The 20630-nt window shown below is 45.2% G+C and overlaps 1 long non-coding RNA gene and 1 other non-coding gene across 4 annotated transcripts in view; both read right to left on the bottom strand.

Moving 5' to 3' along the window:
* Positions 1 to 11605: 11605 nt before the first annotated feature.
* Positions 11606 to 11712, bottom strand: LOC112427699 (U6 spliceosomal RNA). Its single transcript, XR_003019405.1, has one exon. It is a non-coding gene; the product is annotated as a U6 spliceosomal RNA (small nuclear RNA).
* Positions 11713 to 13628: 1916 nt separating this feature from the next.
* LOC105487622 (uncharacterized) overlaps positions 13629 to 20630 on the bottom strand; it is a 32574-nt gene continuing 25572 nt past the window's right edge. For all 3 annotated transcript variants that reach the window (XR_011623206.1, XR_011623208.1, XR_011623207.1), the window contains 2 exons: positions 19798 to 19981; positions 13629 to 18043 (listed from right to left, as the gene is read on the bottom strand). This is a non-coding gene — a long non-coding RNA (uncharacterized lncRNA). The remainder of the gene's footprint in view (positions 18044 to 19797; positions 19982 to 20630) is intronic.

Below are 20630 nucleotides of genomic sequence, written 5' to 3'. Positions count from 1 at the left end.
TAGCTTCATTATTGTAGAGAATGTCCAATCAAACTGTCCTGCCTGAGCAAAAAGTGCAAGTGGTGTCTTTGCCACAGTTTCTGTCCCATCCTTAGCATCAATGGGAGGAGGAAAATGGGTGGAAGGGCATCTGACTTCTTCCCAGATGGCCTTTTTATAATTTTCTGGAATCTTATTCCAGAATCCGTCTGTCTTGCCTCTTTCTGCTGAGCCTCCCTCCACAGTAGAAGCTGCTTTTGGTGTGCTGCCTCTGTCAGTGAGCTTCCTACCCCCCTCATCCAATTCTCCACTTAAAAGACGCAGCTCTTTCCATCTTTTCCCAATATTAGAAGCTTCAACTTCAGAACCAATGTTCAAGATTTTGCATTACTGAGATTTCACTGCATTTACTTCAACTTTCCACGTATTTTATTTGCCAACTCATCTCTGTCATTTCCCATCTACAGACTTGAGTTTGTGACTCTGACCTGTGGCAAGGAACATGTTTCCCCCACTCTTAAAGAGGTCGGGATGGGTGAGCTTCCTCTCGAAAGGACCCAGGCATGGCTGCCTTGTGGTCCTGGGGCACCTGCCTGTCTAGCCTTTTGGTGCTTCCAGTAGAGGATCCCATGGGGGAGGCCCAGCCCCCAGAGCCCTCAAGCCTCACCTCCCATTGTCAGTGCTCCTGTCTGCAAAGGCAGCAGTGCCATAAAGCTAATTCATTTCTTTCAGATCTGGAAAAGTTTTCTTGAATGATTTCTTTGATGATTTTCTGCCCTCCATTTTATCTGTTCTGTTCCCTGTCTCAGAGGTCATACACTATATCATAGTCCTGTAATGATCTTATATTTTCTCTCCTAATATCTGTCATTTTGCCCTACTTTCTGGGAAGGTTTCTCAACTTTATCTTTCATCCCTTCTATTAATTATTTAATTTTGCTGTTTTTAAATTCTGAAAGCCCAGACTGTTCCTTTTTTGCTGGAAAGTCTTTGTTTCATGGCTGCAACACTTTGTCTTCTGTCTCTGAGGAAATTGTGTCAGTAGTTTTATTTTGTTATTTCATAGTGTCCTTTGTAGACACTATTTTTTCCAAGTTTCTTTTTCTGTTTATTTGGTTGTTTTGGTCTGTTTTCATTTTCAGTTTTTCTTCTGCAATGCCTGGTGATTCTTGAATGCCTGGTCTCGTGTAGGAGCTGGGCTTTAAAAAAGTGGCCGAAAGCCTGCCTGCCTGATTGGGTCTTAAGCTGTCTTGTCAGTCATGGGGTCCTTGGGGAAGTCCTGATCTTAGAATCCTTAGCTTTTTCAGTTTCCTTAGATAAGAGTCCTCCGGTCTCTTCTTGGAGACACAAGGAGAGTGATACAGTTTAGAAATTCTAGAGAAGCTCTGAGCCTTTGAAACTGGGGGAGGGTAGGAGGTGACAGAGGAGGGCCTTGGGACAACTTCTAGGCTTCTGACTTGAGTTGGGTTCAGATTTTACCACCATGACCTTAGGAAATGCAGGGGAGGACACAAGCAGAGGAGAAAGACACAGCTTTGAGGACCGCTGTGGCTGGGCAACTGGCGTAGGGCAAGAGGTCTTGACTTAGTGTCTACCGCCTGTTAGCACAGGGCATGGGCATGACAGCCACCTTGAATCTGCACGTATGTCTGAAAGGATAACATTACCTCCCCCAGGTTTAAATGAGAGAATGTGTATCCATAAAGCATCTAGCCTTACGCAGCACAGTGAGCACACACCACTGTATTCGCAGTGGCACAGCTTCCTTCCAACACTAGAGGCATGCAGGCCCGTCAGGCTGGACACAGGCATGGCAGGGACCAGCACCACTCAGGAATCTTGTAGAGACCCAAGAATAGAACCTGGGAACACCAGCACTCGTGGGTCTATTGGAAAAGGTGAGTCTACAGAGAGGGGCGGGGAGAAAACTGATCACACAGCACCACAGGCCGTTAGAAAGGGCACGTCCCGAGGAAACACATGCGGTGTCCCTGAGATGCCAGGGGCCCATAATTAGTCATAGGTTAAAATGGCTGAAAATGTGATCTTTGGTTTCAGCAATTAGGAGATCCATAGTGATGGCTTTGATCTTCCGTTCAGGAAGGGAGGGAGCAGGTCTGAAGGGCATTCTAGAATTAGGTCAGATAGGTATGTAAAAAATAGAACAAAGTTTTCCCAATCAATCTTGACATATCTTACAAATCCACAGATCGGTCACTTTGCCACATTCACACACACCTGGAATTCAGCCACTGCACTCACAAAGGGAACTACAAGTGACAGATCCACAAGTCCACAGTCGACAGATGCTCCTCAGCCTCAGCCACTCACATTTCCTGGGGCTGCGTCCCACACCCCAGATCCTCCGGCTGCAGCTCACTTTCTACTGGATGAGGGAGACATTGATTCTGTCACCTGTCCCAGGAGTCGGCTTGGAATATCACATGATTGCTGGTGTTTTAGGTGGCCCAGCTGATACCTACTTGCCGGAATAGGACAGAACCCTTTCAGGGTTGAAGACAGCATTGTTTAAAAACTTGGACATTGAGCATAAAGTCAGTGTATCTTGCTTATTCTGCAATCAAGGCATATGATGAAATTCACCGTGCATTTTACACAGATGCCCAGTACAGATGTGTTGCATGGCATCACGTGGACGTGGCTTAAGCCGCTCTGCTGTGCTGTGCATCCTACGTGCAGCAGTTAGAGTGGGGCTGACTCTTAGAGCAACAAGGAGTTGAAGCAGAGTGGAGACACAGCTCAGGGGGCTTCAGAGAACCTTCTGGCAGACACTTCATCAAAACAACCTGCCGGCCACATAAAAGTCTCACTGATCTTCACCCTTAAATACAACGATCGTGTTTAACTTAAATATTAGTAAATGTTTACATATACATGGTGAATGTGTTTTCAGAAAAGAAGAAAGGAAGAACCATCTTCCTGTGGTCAGCAGAGGCTTGTGCTCTGCTAAGTAGCTGAGAGCAGCCTCTGTGAGCTCTCTCCTTTGGAAAGGTAGAAAACAGCAGGAACACCTCTCCTCCATCCCACACGTGCCCTGGCCACATCTGCAGCACCAGCTTGGCATGCAGTGTCCTCTGACAGCTGCCCTCAAACCTGTCACCCTTGGTTTAGGATGTGATTTCATGCAAGTCACTTTCACACTGGCTTTTTTGACACATGTGTCTGGTACAAGTTCATAAACTCCATAGAGATGTGCACATCAGTGTGTATGCTGTGACTTCTTGTTTAAGTTTGTCTTGTCAAAAATGGCCTTATCATTAGCTCATGAGCTCTCCATTGGAGAGAGGAAGTGACTGGCCTGACTCAGGGCTCATAGAAGATGACCTGGTGGCACACACAGGGGTGGGCAGGAGTGTGCCCGAGGCCCCTCCTCCATTCCAGCATTTCATCTGCCAGTGCCTTGGACGAAGCCACCATGCAGAGGAAGCACCACGGCCTCACAGACTGAGGGCTTGGCGGCTCTCCTGCATGTGGTGACAGTGTTCCATAATGCAGTCTTGTGACTTCTTGCCAAATACAAATGGTCTGCTATTACTTGCAAGAAAACATAACTGTTTGCTTTTGTTTTTCATCAAGACCTGTTACTAAAGTTCGAGAGCTGGTAAGGCTGTAGGGCATCTAAGACAGCCCTCCCAGGTGACAAGCGGAGTCCATGTGGTTTGCATGGGGTATTGTGACAGCATCATCACCTGGCCCTGCTCTGCACTCGGCCACCCTTGGTTTTTGACTGCCTAAGCCAGTGTCATTGTCCTCAAGGAGATGGGTTTGCTGCAGTTCAGGATTTCTCCAATTCAAGTCATGTGTACATTCCCTTGGAAAGAAGAAAAAGTGTGGAGTCCTGTGATTTGTGATTGCTCACCCAATGTTATTTAAATATGTGCAAACATAACTTAGATTCCTTATGCTTAAGGTTCTTTCTTAATACAACTTTCAATCTAAGGCATCACAGAAGTGAAATGAAAACAAATTATAAACACACACTGTTGTTGCCACAACCCCCCGCAGTGATGAAATTTAGTCAAATGGTGATGAGATTTAGTCAAACAGTGATGGGATTTAGTCAAACGGTGATGAAATTTAGTCAAATGGTGATGAGATTTAGTCAAACAGTGATGAGATTTAATCAAACGGTGATAAAATTTAGTCAAATGGTGATGAGATTTAGTCAAACAGTGATGAGATTTAGTCAAACGGTGATGAAATTTAGTCAAACAGTGATGAAACCAGCCAGTCATTGGAAATGCCCTGATTTCTTCCTTTTCCCTCACGTTGAGCCAAGTGTGCGAGCTGGTCCTGGGTGCCTGGAAGGCTGCTGGCCATGTGCGTCTGCAGTCCCCTGTGCCATCCTTGGGCCCTGTGGCCTGTGCTCCTCCTCCAGCCCCCATTTCCCCGGTGGCCCTTGCTGCCTGCATGGCTGATTTTGTTCCTGTCATTGCTGCAGGTGCTGTGGGCAATGTTACAGCATGGAAGCCCAGTGGGTAAGCCCCTCAGGCCTGTAGAAACAGCCCTTGGCTTGCAAGCTGTTTGTTTTTCTGAAGGAGGAAATTGAAGGGTGAAATCAGTCTAAGAATCTGATTTATCTCATTATTGCCAACTTTATTAGATGTTAGATAAAAAACAGTCAACTTCAACCTTTTCTACCTGGCATGTTATCTGAACTAAAAAGAAAAAGAAGCAGCAGCCCTTCAAAAGGAGGTTTATCTTTATTTCTTTATGACTTCCTAAAAAGTCTCTTTTATCTGTGGAAGCTGGAGTAAGAATAAACCCCATAAGACACATTGTGAGAGACTGAGGTGATTTCTGTTGGCAGCACCCACACCCTGGGCCGGGGTCCCGCAGGCCTCACCCTGACCAGGAGACAACCTGAGAACCCAGGGCAGTCCAGGTCACACGTGGACGTCAGGAAACCACCAGCTCTTCACTGATTACAGCTTTGCGTTTCCCCACGGGGGCCACTGAACTTTAATCACATTTTCAATAAAACCAGATACAGTAGTCCAGGAAGGTCATGCAGGTCATACGTTTCCCCACTGGCTCTCTCTACAATTTCACTGTCTTCTGATCCCATCTTATATGAGACAGTTTAATACCAAGAGTGAAAGGGGCCCTGGGGGTGTTTCTAGGTGTCCACTCAGTCCTCTGCCCCTTTGTGAGCATCGGGTTTGTACGTTTTTATGAAATGGTTTGAGACAGGCTCTCCCTTGACCCAGTCCCTGTAGCTATAAAAGTATGGACAATGCAGATAATTCTGTTAAATTAAGATACCAATTTGTCTATTAAATCAATTGCTTCCAGCCACAGCCCTTACTATTCAAATCAAGACAAAAAAAATCTGTGGAGTGTGAGGAGGCGACTGAACATGTCTCTTCCAAAAGCTCCTCTGGGGATGAGAGATGGGCAGGAAGCAGGGTGTGTTTGTGAAGGAGAAATGTGAATTTCACGTGAAAGGGAGAATGTTTTCTAACTTGGGGTTGGAGTTGGCCGTCGGGAAGCTGGTTCTGAGATGGTGGTGTCGGTGTTGGGTTGGAGTTGGCTGTGGGAAGCTGGTTCTGAGACGGTGGTGTGTTGGTGCTAGAGGTGCCACCCCTCAGGAGGCTCTCTGGGTTCTAAGGTGGCAGCGCCAGTTTATAGTTCTAGAATTTTATTTCTATCTGAAGGGTTTTAACAGAGAGTCAGATGCTCTTTTTTTCCTCAGAAATCCTCCTCTCCCTTTGCTCCTTTACAATATTCTTGGGTTTTGTACATTTCCTGGCAACAATTTGACCCTTCAGTCTCAAAGCTGGTTTAAAGGAGGGTTCTTGGCATGAAGTAAGACCGAGCCATCAGCTTTTCATAAAAGTTCTCCCAGTACAGAATCAGTTAACTCCCAAACTAAGTATTTCTGCATTTATATAACAAAATTGCTTTCCTGTTATGTTTGGATACTGGAAGACTTTTCTTTTATGAAAAAGCAGCAGGCACTCATTGGGCTATGAGGTTTGCCAGGGTGCTGTGGGTAGGTGTCCAAAGACAGAAATCAGACGGTCACAGACAACACAGATTCTGTCCAACCCAGTTACCCTCCAGCAGCATGTCTCATTCTCCATGGTCCCAGACCCCTCTACACTTAAAAGTTACTGCAGATTGCAGGTTTACCAGAGAAATTTTAAAATATATGTTTATTAATTCATTTCAAAATAACAGTACACCACCTACATGTTAATGTTGTTTTTGCAAAAAGCCTCTATATTTTCCAAAAAAAAAAACAATTAGAAGAGCAGCATTTTTTTTACACTTTTTCAAATCTGCATAATATCTGAATCCCATGAAAACCGGGCCACATGCACACTCCTGCAGTCAGCCCACAGCAATGTGTTGTTTTGCTGTTGAAGTCAAAAAGAAAAGTCAGGGAGGTGCTTGTTAGTGGCCTTTTTGGGGAACTGTGGACTCTTCCCTGATACCACATCAAAACTCCACAAGTGGTCATCCTCTAAAGACCACAGTGTAGAATCTGAAGCCGGTCGGTGACCACGCGCGTGCTGCTGTATCACAATCCATTGGTCTGTCCTGCACTTTGAATGAATCTTTTTCCTGTGAACATCATGCTTGGGTCATGTGGAAGATACTGGTTCAGTGAGTTATGGAAATCTTCCAAATGCGGACACAGTTCAGTAGACAGTATTTCCAAAATCACGTGTGCAGCGTACAGGGCCTCGTACATTGCAGACTGGTTGTGTCCACAAGCGTGCTGTCCGTGCTGGATGCCAGGGCCCAAAGATGAGTCCACCTGGGCCTGCCCACCAGAAGCTCATTCTTGAGCGGGGCAGACAGGAAGAGGGGCGACCCATGTGGGTGAGATGACAGCACGGACTCAGGTAACTGGAACAAAGAAGAGGGTGGCACGCGCTGTGAGCCGGGTGGGCAGGACCCGCGCGTGCGCCGTGAGCCGGGTGGGCGGGACCCGCGCGTGCGTGTTGACCAGGCTGGTGAGCCGCGTGTGCTGGGTGGAAGGTCTTGGAAGAGCAAAAGCAGGAGAGACATGAGAACAGAGTCTTGGGTTAGACTGTGAAGACCCTGGAAGCCTGGGAGGATCTGGACTTGTTTATGCATTTTTCAGGGACTTTCTATGAGAGATGGTTTTAGAAAGATCACTCTGGCCACACGAAGCAGACGGAAGGAACCAAGCTGCAAGGGAGGAAGCCAGGAAGTCAGTGCGCCACACTGGTTCTCTCATTCATTACAGAACTTGCACCAGGGCTTATGATGTGCCAGGCGCTGAGTCTGGATGCTGGGAAGCTGTTCTGTGGACACCTGCCCTTGAGGACCTGTGTCCAGTGCGCGGCAGATGAACCCACACAGGAGGGCACCTGCCCTTGAGGACCTGAGTCCAGTGTGCGGAAGGCAGAGATAAACCCACGCAGGAGGGCGCGCAGGAGGAGGCTGAGGCAGGAGAATGGCATGAACCCGGGAGGCAGAGCTTGCAGTGAGCCGAGATCGGGCCACTGCAGCACTCCAGCCTGGGCAACAGAGCCAGACTTCGTCTCAAAAAAAAAAAAAAAAAAAAAAAAAAAGGAGGGTCGGTGCATTCACGATCTGACCCTTTAATCCCATTGCTGTTTTCTGCCTTCCTTCTCAGTAAGCTGTTTAGCGCCGTTGGTCTATCCCCTCCTTTTTTTTGGAACACTCACACGTGATCACCCGGCTGAAAGATGGTTAGAAAAAGAAATTATTAAGAGCCTGGAAAATCCACAAACCAGTGAGCCAGCCCCTGATGCGCGGAGACGCCTTCCCTTCCTGTGTTTCTGGCGCGCGTGCAGACCTTTCCCCAGCCTGGAGGGCGCTGCCTGTGTCAGAGGTTTCGGAGGCGGCTGCAGCCTCGGAATAGGCTGGTCAGCCACTGCGCTGCTGTTGGTAAAACTCAGCCTGGGACCTGAGGCCAAATGCAAGCTCAGGCCGCAACTACCAAGGAAACCTGCCCAAGTGGGCCGGACAGAAGGGAGCGCCGGGATCCCCTTTCAGGAGGTTAGATTGTTTTTTACAACGGAAAGGAAGATAAGCCCCGCCCCCGGCGACACCCTGGCCGTCCCTGGCTGCTGCCTTCTGGCCCAGTGTGCAGCTGAACTCAGCTCTTATTGAAATCATTTTTAGGAATTAATACTGGTGAACTGACAGGTTTCTTTTTTAATACAAAGTTGAATAACCGCTTAAAACAAGCCAATAAAGAAGAATGAGAAGATGTTTTTAAAATCAAGAATTTGGCCAGGCTCAGTGTCTCACACCTATAATCCCAGCACTTTGGGACGCTGAGGCGGGGGGATCATTTGAGGCCAGGAGTTCGAGACCAGCCTGGCCAACACGGCAAAACCCAGTCTCTACTAAAAATACAAAATTTAGCCGGGCGTGGTGGCGGGCGCCTGTAATCCCAGCTACTCGGGAGGCTGAGGCAGGAGAATCGATTGAACTCAGGAGGCAGATGGAGGCTGCAGTAAGCCGAGATCAGTCCACTGTACTCCAGCCTAGGTGACAAAGTGAGACTCTGTCTCTAAAAAATAACAAATAAATAAAATCAAGAATTTACTAAGCATAACGTAGTTTAATGTTATCCTTGTCCCTTTGAGACGTGTTACAAAAACATGTCTGATGGGAGCTCGAGAGCCATGAGTCCCTCATCCTGTTTTCAGTGAATTTTTTCTCCACACCCCTCCCTAGCCCAGGAGCACAAACGGGCCTGGCCTTGACCTAAAGTCTCTCTATTTTTTTTTCCTACTGCACTCAGGCCCCCAATAGCTGCTCTTCTCTTCCTCTCTTGCCTACTAGCTGGAACAGGAATTTAAATCCAAGAAGCCTGCCCCCTGTACAGGACACAGGTGGATGTGCAGAGATGGTCCAGGTGGAGCTGCCTTGGCTGAATGTCTGCGGCTGTGCCAGCTGTCCAGGCATGTGAGGAGGGCGGCCGGGGCTGCCTCACAACCTCCGGCCAGTCATCAGTGGGCTGGATGGGTGCCGTGGTGGTGTGAGGACACAGGACAGTGGAGGCCGTAATCCACGTCCCCTGAGCAACCTTTCACACAGCCACCCACCACTCCCACGTACCAGAGAGCTCTGCCCCACCCAGAGCAGGACCTGTGTCCTGAGAAGCCGCCCGGCAGCCGTGGCTTCTCCCAAAGACCCTCTGTCCCAAGCCGCCAGTTCTATGGCTGCATGGCTGCTGTGGTGGCATTCTTAAGGCCTGAGGAAATATGCGTTGAAATGCACACAGGCCCTGGGCAGGGGGAGCCCAGGAAAGCGCTTCAGCTCCTGCATATTCCTGGATGAGTTTCACCCCCCGTGGTTCCCGGCTGCTCCGGGTCAGCATCCTCTTGTGCCCAGCTGGCTTAGTGTTAACCTAGAAAACACAGTTGAGGAACTAAATCTTCCACTAAATAAGGGTATACATTCCAAAGCCAATTAAGGGGTGATGGATTAGAAGGCTGTCCCCTCCAGTGTGGCTGCCTCCCAGAAATCACACATTCTGGACCATGGAGGTGTCGGGCACAGACCTCACCTCCACCAGCAGGTTGCCCTCTTCAGACGCCAGCTCAGGCTAGAGGGCAGGCAGCGATAATGCACCTGGCCCCTGAGCACTTAGACCTACCGGCTCAGGTCTGTTCTGCCCTGCTTGGCACAGATTCCCCAAGGGCAGGGCTCTGTCCTGTGCACGGCTGAGTCTCCACTGACTTGTGGAGCTTCTGGCACATTCTTAGTCATTTGAAAAGCTATTAAATGAAGGAGCCTATGAGGTGTGTGGATTCACCTTCACCTTGGAAGGAGCAGGAGCTGTGGGTCACCATGGATGGACATTCTAAGACTGTCCTTGCCTGGAAGCACAGAACAGCTCAGTGGGCAGCGTCCCCAGGCATGCAGGGAGCCCGCCCCCCGCCAGCCCAGCCCAGCCCAGATGCTCCCGAACATCTGGAAACACGGTGGTCCCAGCTGCTCTGTGTTTCAACAGGAAGGACAGAGGCTCATGAGAGCTGGGGGCATGGGGGAAGCTGGGGCAGGGAATCCACAGGGGATGTGTCAGCTCCTCAGGGAGACGTGGTTCTGTTTTTCTTTTCATGTGGTTTCATGGAAAATACCTTCTTGAAAACTATCAGCAAAAGTCAAAGAACATTTTACAGGAAAGAAAATAAATGCACCAACTTATCTGCCTGCGTATCAGACGTGATCCCATCAAATGAGGAGGGCCGCAACAAACAGAAACCCCCCATAGAGAATGTCTACCTTCCGTAAGTGAATAAAGTCACAAAACGTATTACCTGATGATTGCCATTTTCATTTCAGCATCATCCTTGTTAATTTGTCTACACAAGTTTTATTGTTCACTTAACTTGAAGCTTACTTTTAAAGACAAAATCCACGAACCCATCGTACATGCTAAGCAGTTACACTCCTGGATGCCCAGGAGCTTGTTCAGGCATCTGTCTATTCACTCATTCCCCTTTCTGGAGCAATTACTGTGCCCAGTGTTGGGGCAACAAAGGCACGAGACAGTTCTCATCTTCAAGTTGCTCCCAGGCTGGCTCTGCTACCTTAGAGCTATGAACAGAGATCTTCCTGCACTCGCCTTTTGGCCTCAGGATGATGTGGTATAGAAACAATTCATTAGCAAACAGTCGCCCAGAAATTTAGAGCCATAACATTTGTTAAGGAACGCGCAGGAAAAGAACACACATTGATGCTTTGAAACAAAATAAAAACTCATTGCATTATATTTGGGCTTAAGGTGTGAATTACGTGCAAGGACATCTGCTCCGTCTGAATTTCTTGAGTATCTGATGAAGGCCGGACACTTCATTCACTCCACATCTAAATTCGTCGTAGCGTTTGACTTCATTGTTACTGCAAACACTGGAAAGAAACGAAAAACTATCAGATAAAAGTGTTCTCAGTTCTGAGCAGCAAAGAGACTGTTAAATAATTAACATTTAGAACATTGATGGAAAATATTTGGTGTTTTCTCCCTTTTCCAAGTTAATCTAAAACAAGCCACAGTAAATGCCCCAAAACGTGTTTCCTGTACCCTTCATGGAAGAGAAGCTGCAACTTTAACAGGCCCTCAGGGCTTCCTGCCACACTAGCCCCCTGCCTGCAGCATCCATTTCAGGAGTGGGGAGAGAACCATGATGTCCATCCACATTGTTGTCCAAATGTCCAGAGTGAGTGCAACTGGGGTGGGGGTAATAGGCTGTCAGCAGAAATACACAGAGAGAGGCTCTAAGAGAAAATGACATTGATTTGGGACATAGGACACTGCAATGAAAATACATGTGCCCTAGTAAATGATGTGCAGATTCAGGGAAGTCAAAGAAGACAAAGGTTTTTAAGGGAAAAGTGAGGAGGAACGCAGGATTGTTTTGAGATAAGTATCCTTGGCTGCAAAGATGAATAACGAGGGAGATTCCAGTTCAGTGCCGGACAGGCACTTGCTGGACAGATGTAGAAGTGTTTTTTGTGTAAGGTTGCAACAGCGTTTGTGCAGGGTGATGATTTTTTCAGTCTTCTGCAATTGTTTTTGCGCAGTGGTGCATGACCACCCTCCCTTTAGGGTCTGTCCCAGCTCTATTTATCAGAGCATTTTTTTTTTTTTAATAAGAAACGCTTCGCGAATTTGCGTGTCATCCTTGCACAGGGGCCATGCTAATCTTCTCTGTATCATTCCAATTTTAGTTTATGTGCTGCCGAAGCAAGCACGTCAGAGCATTTGTTAACAGAAGCGACCCCATTTTGATTTTGATTCTTACCGCGTCCACATTTTCCACTTTGATCAAGGTCTCTCTCCAAAAGTATCACCGATCAATCCTGCTGCAATGAGGTCTGATGCTCCCTGGTGCCAAGATGGACCTGCCCTGGGTTGCTGGTGTGGTCCCACATTGTGGGCTGTGATGGGTGGGTAGGGATCAGTGTCAAAACCCTTTAGCCACATCTGAGCAACAAGGGAGGTTTGAAGGGAGTGGCTGTCAGGCTAAGTCTACCTAAAATCTAGTATTAAGTTCAATTTTGTCTTTTTCCATAGTCTTCTGTTATCATCTGAAAGGGCTGGGCGAGCATTATTCTGTTAGGAGTTGCACGTCTACAAAAATTTAACAAGTAACAAATACCAAGTTTTAAATGGGGAAATTCAAAGTAAAATTATTAGTAATGTGACTATCCTAGTCTGCATAATGGTTTTGAGCCACGAACCTAGGCTTAAAGGCAGCCAACTGGATAAATCAATTGGCCATGATCCCGTCAAGTGAAATAGGTGGGCATTAAGAGGGGTAAAAGTCTTATTATGATACAGAGTTCTGTTCTAACGTCGGAAAAAGCTGTCTACAGCATGGAACCATCCAGTTCTCAGCCTGGTTTGCAGTTTGAACGTCTCTGGCTATGGCAGTGGATGTTTGGTAAGTTGGGTGTTCCTCAAACATCAGACATGAAACTTGTTCCTTAAAATTTATATAGTTTCAGCTTAAAGGGCTTCAGGAAGAGAGCAGTATTCAATTTTAGTAACTCTATGTAAGAAAGTTGGATTGGAGGAGTTAGGATAATTCAAGTCTAGTCTATAGGTAGATAACCAGAGCTTGAAAACAATGCACAGAGCTGCAATCTAATAAGAGGTGTATTATAGCTTTTCTTCAGAAACATTTTATCCCTACATTTGTCGCATAGGAATCTGAGATTTAAAAACTTCTGGGGGTTAGGAAGCCAAACCACAGCAGACTTTAGATTTTACTTACAGTCTTAAAGTTCCTGCGCCTGCCAGGAAGTGACCATTTTTATCTACTCACTGTATGTCTGGGAACCCTTGAAACCAGGCATTCTGTGTACATTCACCAGTCAAAGTCAGAGTAAGAAACAATTTTTAAATGGTATTCTGTTGTAAAGAGAGAGCCGATTTTTATTGAACTTAGCCAATAACTTTATTGCCATAAAAATGCTCATGAATGATTTTCAAATTTTGGAGAAATCAAGAAAGAAGAAAAAAAACCAAATGCTTCCATCACAAAAGTATTCTTTACCAAATTGCTGTAAATTGTAGACAGTTTAAGAGAGAAAATGTCCTTACACCTGGAAAGCAAAACAAGTAAAGAACTAATAATGTTTTAAATAAAAATAACAAAAACATTATCAATCTCAAGTGATTAATCTTTGTTCTACTTGACCTTGATGAGCAGTTTCATGAGCCCACCAGTTTCTTCATTAGAGTTTTTTTTAAAATCGTACTTATTGGCCAGGCGCGGTGGCTCAAGCCTGTAATCCCAGCACTTTGGGAGGCCGAGGCGGGCGGATCTTGAGGTCAGGAGATCGAGACAATCTGGCTAACACGGTGAAACCCCGTCTCTACTAAAAAATACAAAAAACTAGCCGGGCGAGGTGGCGGGCGCCTGTAGTCCCAGCTACTCGGGAGGCTGAGGCAGGAGAATGGCGTAAACCCGGGAGGCGGAGCTTGCAGTGAGCTGAGATCCGGCCACTGCACTCCAGCCCAGGTGACAGAGCGAGACTCCGTCTCAAAAAAAAAAAAAAATTGGTACTTATTCTATTGATCTTAAAGTTATAAGAAATGTATATGAAAGAGCACCTGTTGAAATCTTTTCCATGAGTCTGACTGCAGACGCTTTTAGGGGAGAATGTAAAATAATAACTTAGAATAGCCATGGTTAAAGCTCTGATGGAATTTTATTATAATCAGCAAGTAACAAGGAAATAGTTATTTTTATAGCACACAACATAATATCCAGAATTAGGGCTGATGACATATTGGAGTTCTATGAATTTATATAATTTTTGAAACATTCATATCCATAACATACATAAATGTAACTGAATGATCTAGTATCACTTATCATTTCACAATGCTTTCCGTATAATTTATCAAATAAGCCTTATTATTTAATATCTCTACAAGATGAGAGAGAACATTCTGTGAGGCTCTCCAGGGGCCCAACTAGAAAATTTCAAAGTTAATTATAGGCCAAAAAGACTGAATTTAGAATTTCAATCCTGGGGAAGCCTGCCAAGGATATAAAAAGGTTCAAAACACTTGACCAAAACAGAATGACAGGTCACAGTGAAATAACTTCATTTAACCAGAATACAGTCATTTAATCAGAGTAATAATCAAAAGACTTCACAAGCAATACAGAAAAGTACATGGATTTTAAAACCTTAACCCTTTTCAAGCTGTTTTCTTAAGTAATCAAAAACCTAATGAAGACAACACAGGAAACTGTCTTGGTAAAAGGTAAATTCTTTGGGCTTTTTAGGCCAGTTACCAAGAAGGTAAAGAAACCCTCCTGCGCTGTGATTGCTCTTCCTTCTGGGAAGCCCATCGAAGTATCTTGGAAATTGAATCTGATGAAAGGTACTTGAATTTAATTAAACACAGAAAAAAAATGTATGTCCAAACTTATAAGTGTGTCCCATATTGTAAGAAAACCAGTACCTTCAGCAAGTCCGAGTGCACAGCTCTTAGTGACAGCATGTGAGATTTCCTGGTTGCACGGAACAATTCAGACTCATCAAGAAAGCCAAGAGTACAGAATCAAGTTATACTGGGGGAAAGCATTGCTTTTCTAGGTCTCCAAGGCAAACATTTCTGCTTCAGGCCCTCACAACAGAATTAGAGCTGGAGAAAAACGTTACAGGAGCTGATGAAGTTGGAGAGAGTTGTCATCCCAGGCCTCAGAGCAGAGTGCTGATGCCTGGCCGGCAAGTTATGTGCAGCGAGATCCAGCAGAAGAGCCTCTGTGATATGAACCTGAGAGGCTTCAAGAGGAAAACGCTGCCTTGAGAAATGAAACTACTGTTCTGAATGAAAAAAGCAGATCTAATATGAAACTAGGGAAACTCAATGGAGACTGCAAAACAGAAAAGAGAAAAGCTGCTGTTAAGACGAGATCAAAATTTCAAGAAAAGCTTGTTCTAACATAGAGTACCAAGTTTTTAGTTTTGTATTCGTGTATTTTTAATATTGAAGCTCAATCTTCAGAAAGACTTATAAATAATTTTCTTCTAATTATAGCCAACTTAATTCCTTTTATAAATTCATCCTTCACAAACCTCATCACAACTCATTGCGACGTTTGGCAACATACTTAGAATTTCTGCTTTGTGCCCCATTTACACTTTCTTAAATAACCAGCTGTTTTAAGACAACAATTTCTACTCAAGATTTTTTCTTATATAAAATTATTCTCTTTTCTTTTTAATAGCCTTCCTTACCAAGAATGCATCTTCATACCCACAACATTCCTCGTATCTCTCTCTCCTATTTACTGGTTCCTTGCTGTATTGCCTCTGTTTCCTTCCTAAATCTATATTTGGAAACAACCTTTAAATAACCTGTGAATTAGACAGAATTATTCTTTTTTCTCAATAAAGAACCCATTTTATGCCTTTTTTATTTTTCTAATCAAAAACACATTTTCCTTTTTTGTATGTTTTATATGCAGAATTATATATATATATATATATATAAGAATTTTAATTCTTAGTAACTTAATTTCTGGCAAGCAATTTTGAACTGTTTGTCACATATTGGTATTTTATGGATGAGAGCCATTTTATAATTCTTAGAAATATGTTTCTCCATATAACATAGTGTTTTATATATATTAATAGACCCAAATACATTTAGTCTTTCTATAAAATGTAAGAAGACAAGAACAAATTTATATTTATGTTTAGCAATTGATGTTTCAGGCTTTTAAATCTTATTTAGAAATGATCTAGACATTTAATGAGTATCTGTTGTTTAACTGAACATAATGTTAAGATTTCAAATTACATGAAAAGCTTATTTATAAGCATTTATTCCATTTACATTTACCTAATTTATTTTTAACAATTTGCCTAGATTAGTTATGAAAACTGAGATACTAGACAAAGCTTGTCATCATTTCAAGTTATTTCCTGTTAACCATTTTTATAGCCTGTGAATATCAGGCATTCATCTAAGTAAGAACCTTAAAGTTAAATATATGGGCATTTAGCCAATAACTCTGAAGACACAGCTGTTCTTATTAAACCACAATATTAAATTAGTCTTATTTATCGAAGAATTGCACGATGATCACTCTGTTTTAGGCTGAGTTTATAGTTTTACAACTTTTGTGTCAAACCCTGAACACCTTAAAACATCTAGCAGAGACAAATATAAAACTATCACACCAGTAAACCCAGGCAAAAATGTATACTCACAATTTTGAAGATACTTCCAGTTTTATTTTACCAATGATTTTTAAACCAGCTTATTTATCAAAGATCTACTTAGGTCACATGAAATAGAAGACATTTAGGTTAATAGCTGTATACTTTATATGAGCACTCATTTCAGCAAATCTCAATGGAATTTCTTAGGGACTTCTGGCCCACTCTGCCAGATTTCACCATGTAGATACAACGTAAAACATAATACATGCACATATGCAGAAACACACCTAGAGGTATATACATACACAAAGCTCTCATAGCTTTCATTGTAGAATTTTAGTCATGAGACAGTAAAATATACGAACTCACTGGTTCATAAATGATAGTTGGATCCAAATTATCTTTCTGACAAAATGGGAACTGTTCACATGGCGAAAACTTTCTTTGCCCTGCAGATAGTCTAATGAAGGCTGTGCAGCAAAGTGTTGGGTTAAGCAGTTTGGTTTTAAAAAACATTTTTGTTTGTTTCAAATGAGTTTAGTGTTAAATTTTTAATGTTTATGTTTTACCTTGAACTGGCTGAATTATAAAAGGAAAAAGAAAATGTCCAAGTAGCCTTGAATTAGTAAAACATCTGCCTTTTGTCTGCAGTCTGGTTTCCTTGCCCCTGACTGGTCAATGCAGGTGGGAAACATTTTAGCAGGTTTTGGGAGCTTTTTTCCCTTGGCTCCTGCATGACAGAAAAAGCAATGTTTATGCCAGAGATATAAAAAATTGTATTACTGCTCTGAGCTCCAGATTTTGACCTGTTTGATCTCAGAGCCTAACTTTTATAAACATTTATCTAGGTCTTTCCTTTTAGACTATCAGTCCTTCAATTAACTGTTCCATCACCCTAAGCAACTGTTAGGCAAATCTAAATTTACATTTTCAAAAAGTGTCTAGGTTGTTGGTTACCATGGAGCTGTTGTAATTTGTAAAGCCAGTAATTTGAAAGCCCTTTAAGACTTTTTTAAAAGAACCTTGGCTGGAGTATCATAAGCAGTGAGTTTTATCTCAATACCAGCAGAAGGGTCAGCAGATTGGACATAAGCAGAAAAAAAAATAGAGGACTTACAATGCTAACTCTATAGTTGTAGAATCTTCTTTTAGAAAGTTCGGATAATGACCACTGAGCTCTGAATTTTCCTTGGTGTAATTTGCCCCTTCAGTTTAAAAATGTGCATGAGAATGGGCCACAATACAGACAGCTGGAGTCCCAGAATACCTGGCACATCTTCATGTTTGAGAATCCCGTTCCGTTCCTTATTAATCTCTTGAGAGCAAAAAAATCCTATAAATCCTCTCAAGAGAATGTCAGGAGTCTGGACCAGTGTTTTAGATAGTGGCAACCACTCTAGTGGCTTTTAGTGAGCCATCCTGTGTCCAGCATTTAGAATGCTTATTTTTGCTCTTAGAAGATTTCCAGAAACAAGCAAGAGAAGAGAGCCACATCAAACAAAATATCAAATTAGGTGCACAGAAAGAATCAAAAGCAAATTCACTAAAAAAGACACGCCTCAGAGACAGAATGGAGATTCTGCAGGAATCAGACACTTTATACCAGAAAGGACTTGCTGGAAAAGACACAAGGTCTTTTATCATCTCAGCAGGGATGGAAGGTCCTTGATTAAAGGTGGCCTTATCACCAAAACAAACTCCTATGACATCAAAATGCCTCTACCAAAAAAGAGCGAGACTCGGCCTGAGCAAAGACTCACCAGGGTAGAAAAGCAAGCGGCAGACGCAGAGAGCTCAGAGGGCTCAGGTGCGAACTCCACGCCAGCTCTAAGAATCACCAGTTCCTTCCCATCACGGTCTTTCTTCTGCTCTAGACACCACTTACGTAAACCTAAACAACAGAGACAGGCGCTCTGACAGAAAGTGATATTTATCTGGGAGTAGGCATTGCAATGGGAATACACGTGCCGTAGTAAACTATGTGCATATATATGCAGCAATGGAGAGCCAATTAATAAGGTTCTAGCCGTGCCAAGGGGACAACGGCAGGATAAAATAATTCACAGTGGCTCGGGCCAGGTGTGTGGAGGCACTGGCTGTGTGGGATGTCCAGGCCTGCTCTCCACTCACTCAGCACTCAGTCTTCTCAGACACTCGCAAACTGCAGAGGAATTCGCCCTCCAAGGCCCCATGAGGCTGATTGCTGTTGACAGGTGAAGGCCTTTCTTCCCTCCCTATCCCACTCACTGAACAGCAGGAAGGCTCTGACAAGGGCCTGGCCCAGGGAAGAGAAGAGGCACTGGGGTGTGGTCCCAGTACCTTGCTCCTTGCTGTCCATGGTCTCATCCCCATTGTCTTTGTCACTGGTTGCCAAGCTCTGCCTGCCTCAATGCTACACACAGCTCAGAGCATGGCAGGCCCATGGGGCAGCTGGTGGGGCACACGGGCAGGTGGTGGGGACTGCTGCTGTCCCCACCAGACTGGGGTCTGCAAAGGGACTCTGCAAGTGTGATTAAGTTGAGGCTGTCGGATCGGATGGTCCTGAGTTATCCAGGTGGGCCCTGCGTGCACCTCAAGGGTCCTCATAACAGGGAGGCAGGAGGGCCAGACAGAAACAGAGGTTGGAGTGATGCAGCCATGAGCCAAGGAGTGCTGGCTGCCTCTAGAAGGTGGAAAAGATGGGAACAGTTCTCCCCTGGAGACTCCAGAAAGAGCCAGCCCTGCCGACACCTTCATTTTAGCCCAGTGAGACCCACTTTGGACTCCTGACCTCCTGAACTGTACGATAATAAATGTGTGTTGCTTTAAGCCACGAGGTATGTAGTTATGTATCACAGCAGCCATAGCAAAAACACTGTCCAATAGGGTCCAGAAATCACAGGTGGCTGCAGAGACCGGACGAGTGGCCCCTCTGCAGGTAAACAACGTGCCTCTCTGCAAACACTCTCCTTGTCTTAGTTCTGGTTGCAGACCCTGAGTGTGGAATTGGGTTCTCCTTTCTTAGCTACTCAGCCTGACATGCTGGTCCTGGCCTGGACCTCAGCTGATGGGGAGCTCAGGTTACAGCAGGGAGGAGATGAGTGTGCTCTGTCCTTGCAGGCTCAGGTCCGAGGAAACACACACAAGGGTGGCTGGACTGGAAGTCCATGGCGACCAGTGCCGTGCAGAGCTGGCACCCCAGCTATTGGTGAGGCCTGTGGGTGCCGCAGGTCTTCCCGCAGCTTCCCCTCCCCCCCCACCCTCCATGTCCTGACTTTGTCCATGCAGCCGTTGGTCACTGCTACCCTCCATCCCATGGCTGAGGATTCGTGGATGCCTGGACTACACGCTCTGGAGTCATGAATTACTGGCAAAACTTGTCAATCATTGCTTTGGAATTCGGGATTGAGATGGGCAGGGCTAAATTTAGCATCTGCATTCCCATATAGCAACCTAGTCAGGTTCCTCAAGCCTCTGGAAGTTCCAGGTTGAGCCTCCAGGAAGGCAGCACAGCTTGGGGGACAGTGCCTGGGACCACGTCAATGAGGGAAGGCTGGGGTTCGCTTCAGACAGCACTTTGCAGGGGATGGGGCAGGCTGCAGTGACTCAGCACCGTGACCTTGACTGCCCTATTTGGCTGTACCAGCGCCTGAAAGAAGTGCTTACCCTGGGGGACCAGGAGGACGTCAAAGTCCTCTGGAGAAACTCACGGTCTCACAGCAGCCCCTCCATTCCCTCCACCTGAGGCGAATCTGTGCGATGACGACATGGGCAGGTCCCGAGAACCAGACTCCAGACGTCACTCCTGCAGCTTGGAACCGACCGCAGCGGGCACGTGGGACAGCCAGCCCTGTGTGCAGAGTGCAGGTTTCACGGTGGGCAAAAGTCAATGCCCCCAGCCACCCCGGGAGGACGAGAGATGCCTGGCACAGCTGAGCATCTACTGAGGTGAGCTTTCCATGGGCGGAGAAACTGCGAGCAACACGAGCCTGATTTAGGAAGAAAAAACTAACTTGAAGCAAGCCTTAGTACTTTGGGACATTGAGTGGAAAGCTGGGTAAATATCTTGAGATTTTTTTCTCTGTCCACCAAAGGCCTCAGCGTGATGCCGCCTTTCCCCAGGAATATCTCCAGGTCTCCCCGACACGAGGCTCAGGCCCAGCTCTCAGCACGGGAGGTACACAGCCTTGGTTGGGCTGTTGGGAGACCCTGAGGGCAGGGGATTGCTTTGTTCATTTTCGTGTCCCCCACAAGGCTTGGGACAGTGACTTCACATGGTGGGTATCCGACAAATATTTGATTGGGTTTTGTAAAATTCCTGTTCCCAAAATGCATCATTTTGAGTGAGTTTTCAAATCTTTCTTTTTTCCTTTTACAGATTTGGCCCAACTGAAATAATTATGTGTATGGCTCTATTTGCCTAAACAAAGGCAAAAATGCATGTCTGGTCATGAGAGATCCCAGAGCCTAGTGGGCCCCAAAGGGCACCTCGCTCATTC

Source organism: Macaca nemestrina, chromosome 5 (genome assembly GCF_043159975.1).
Source record: "Macaca nemestrina isolate mMacNem1 chromosome 5, mMacNem.hap1, whole genome shotgun sequence".
Taxonomy (NCBI): Eukaryota; Metazoa; Chordata; class Mammalia; order Primates; family Cercopithecidae; genus Macaca; species Macaca nemestrina.
The sequence above is the reverse complement of the archived record's forward strand: the minus strand, read 5'-3'. Positions and strand labels throughout refer to the sequence as shown.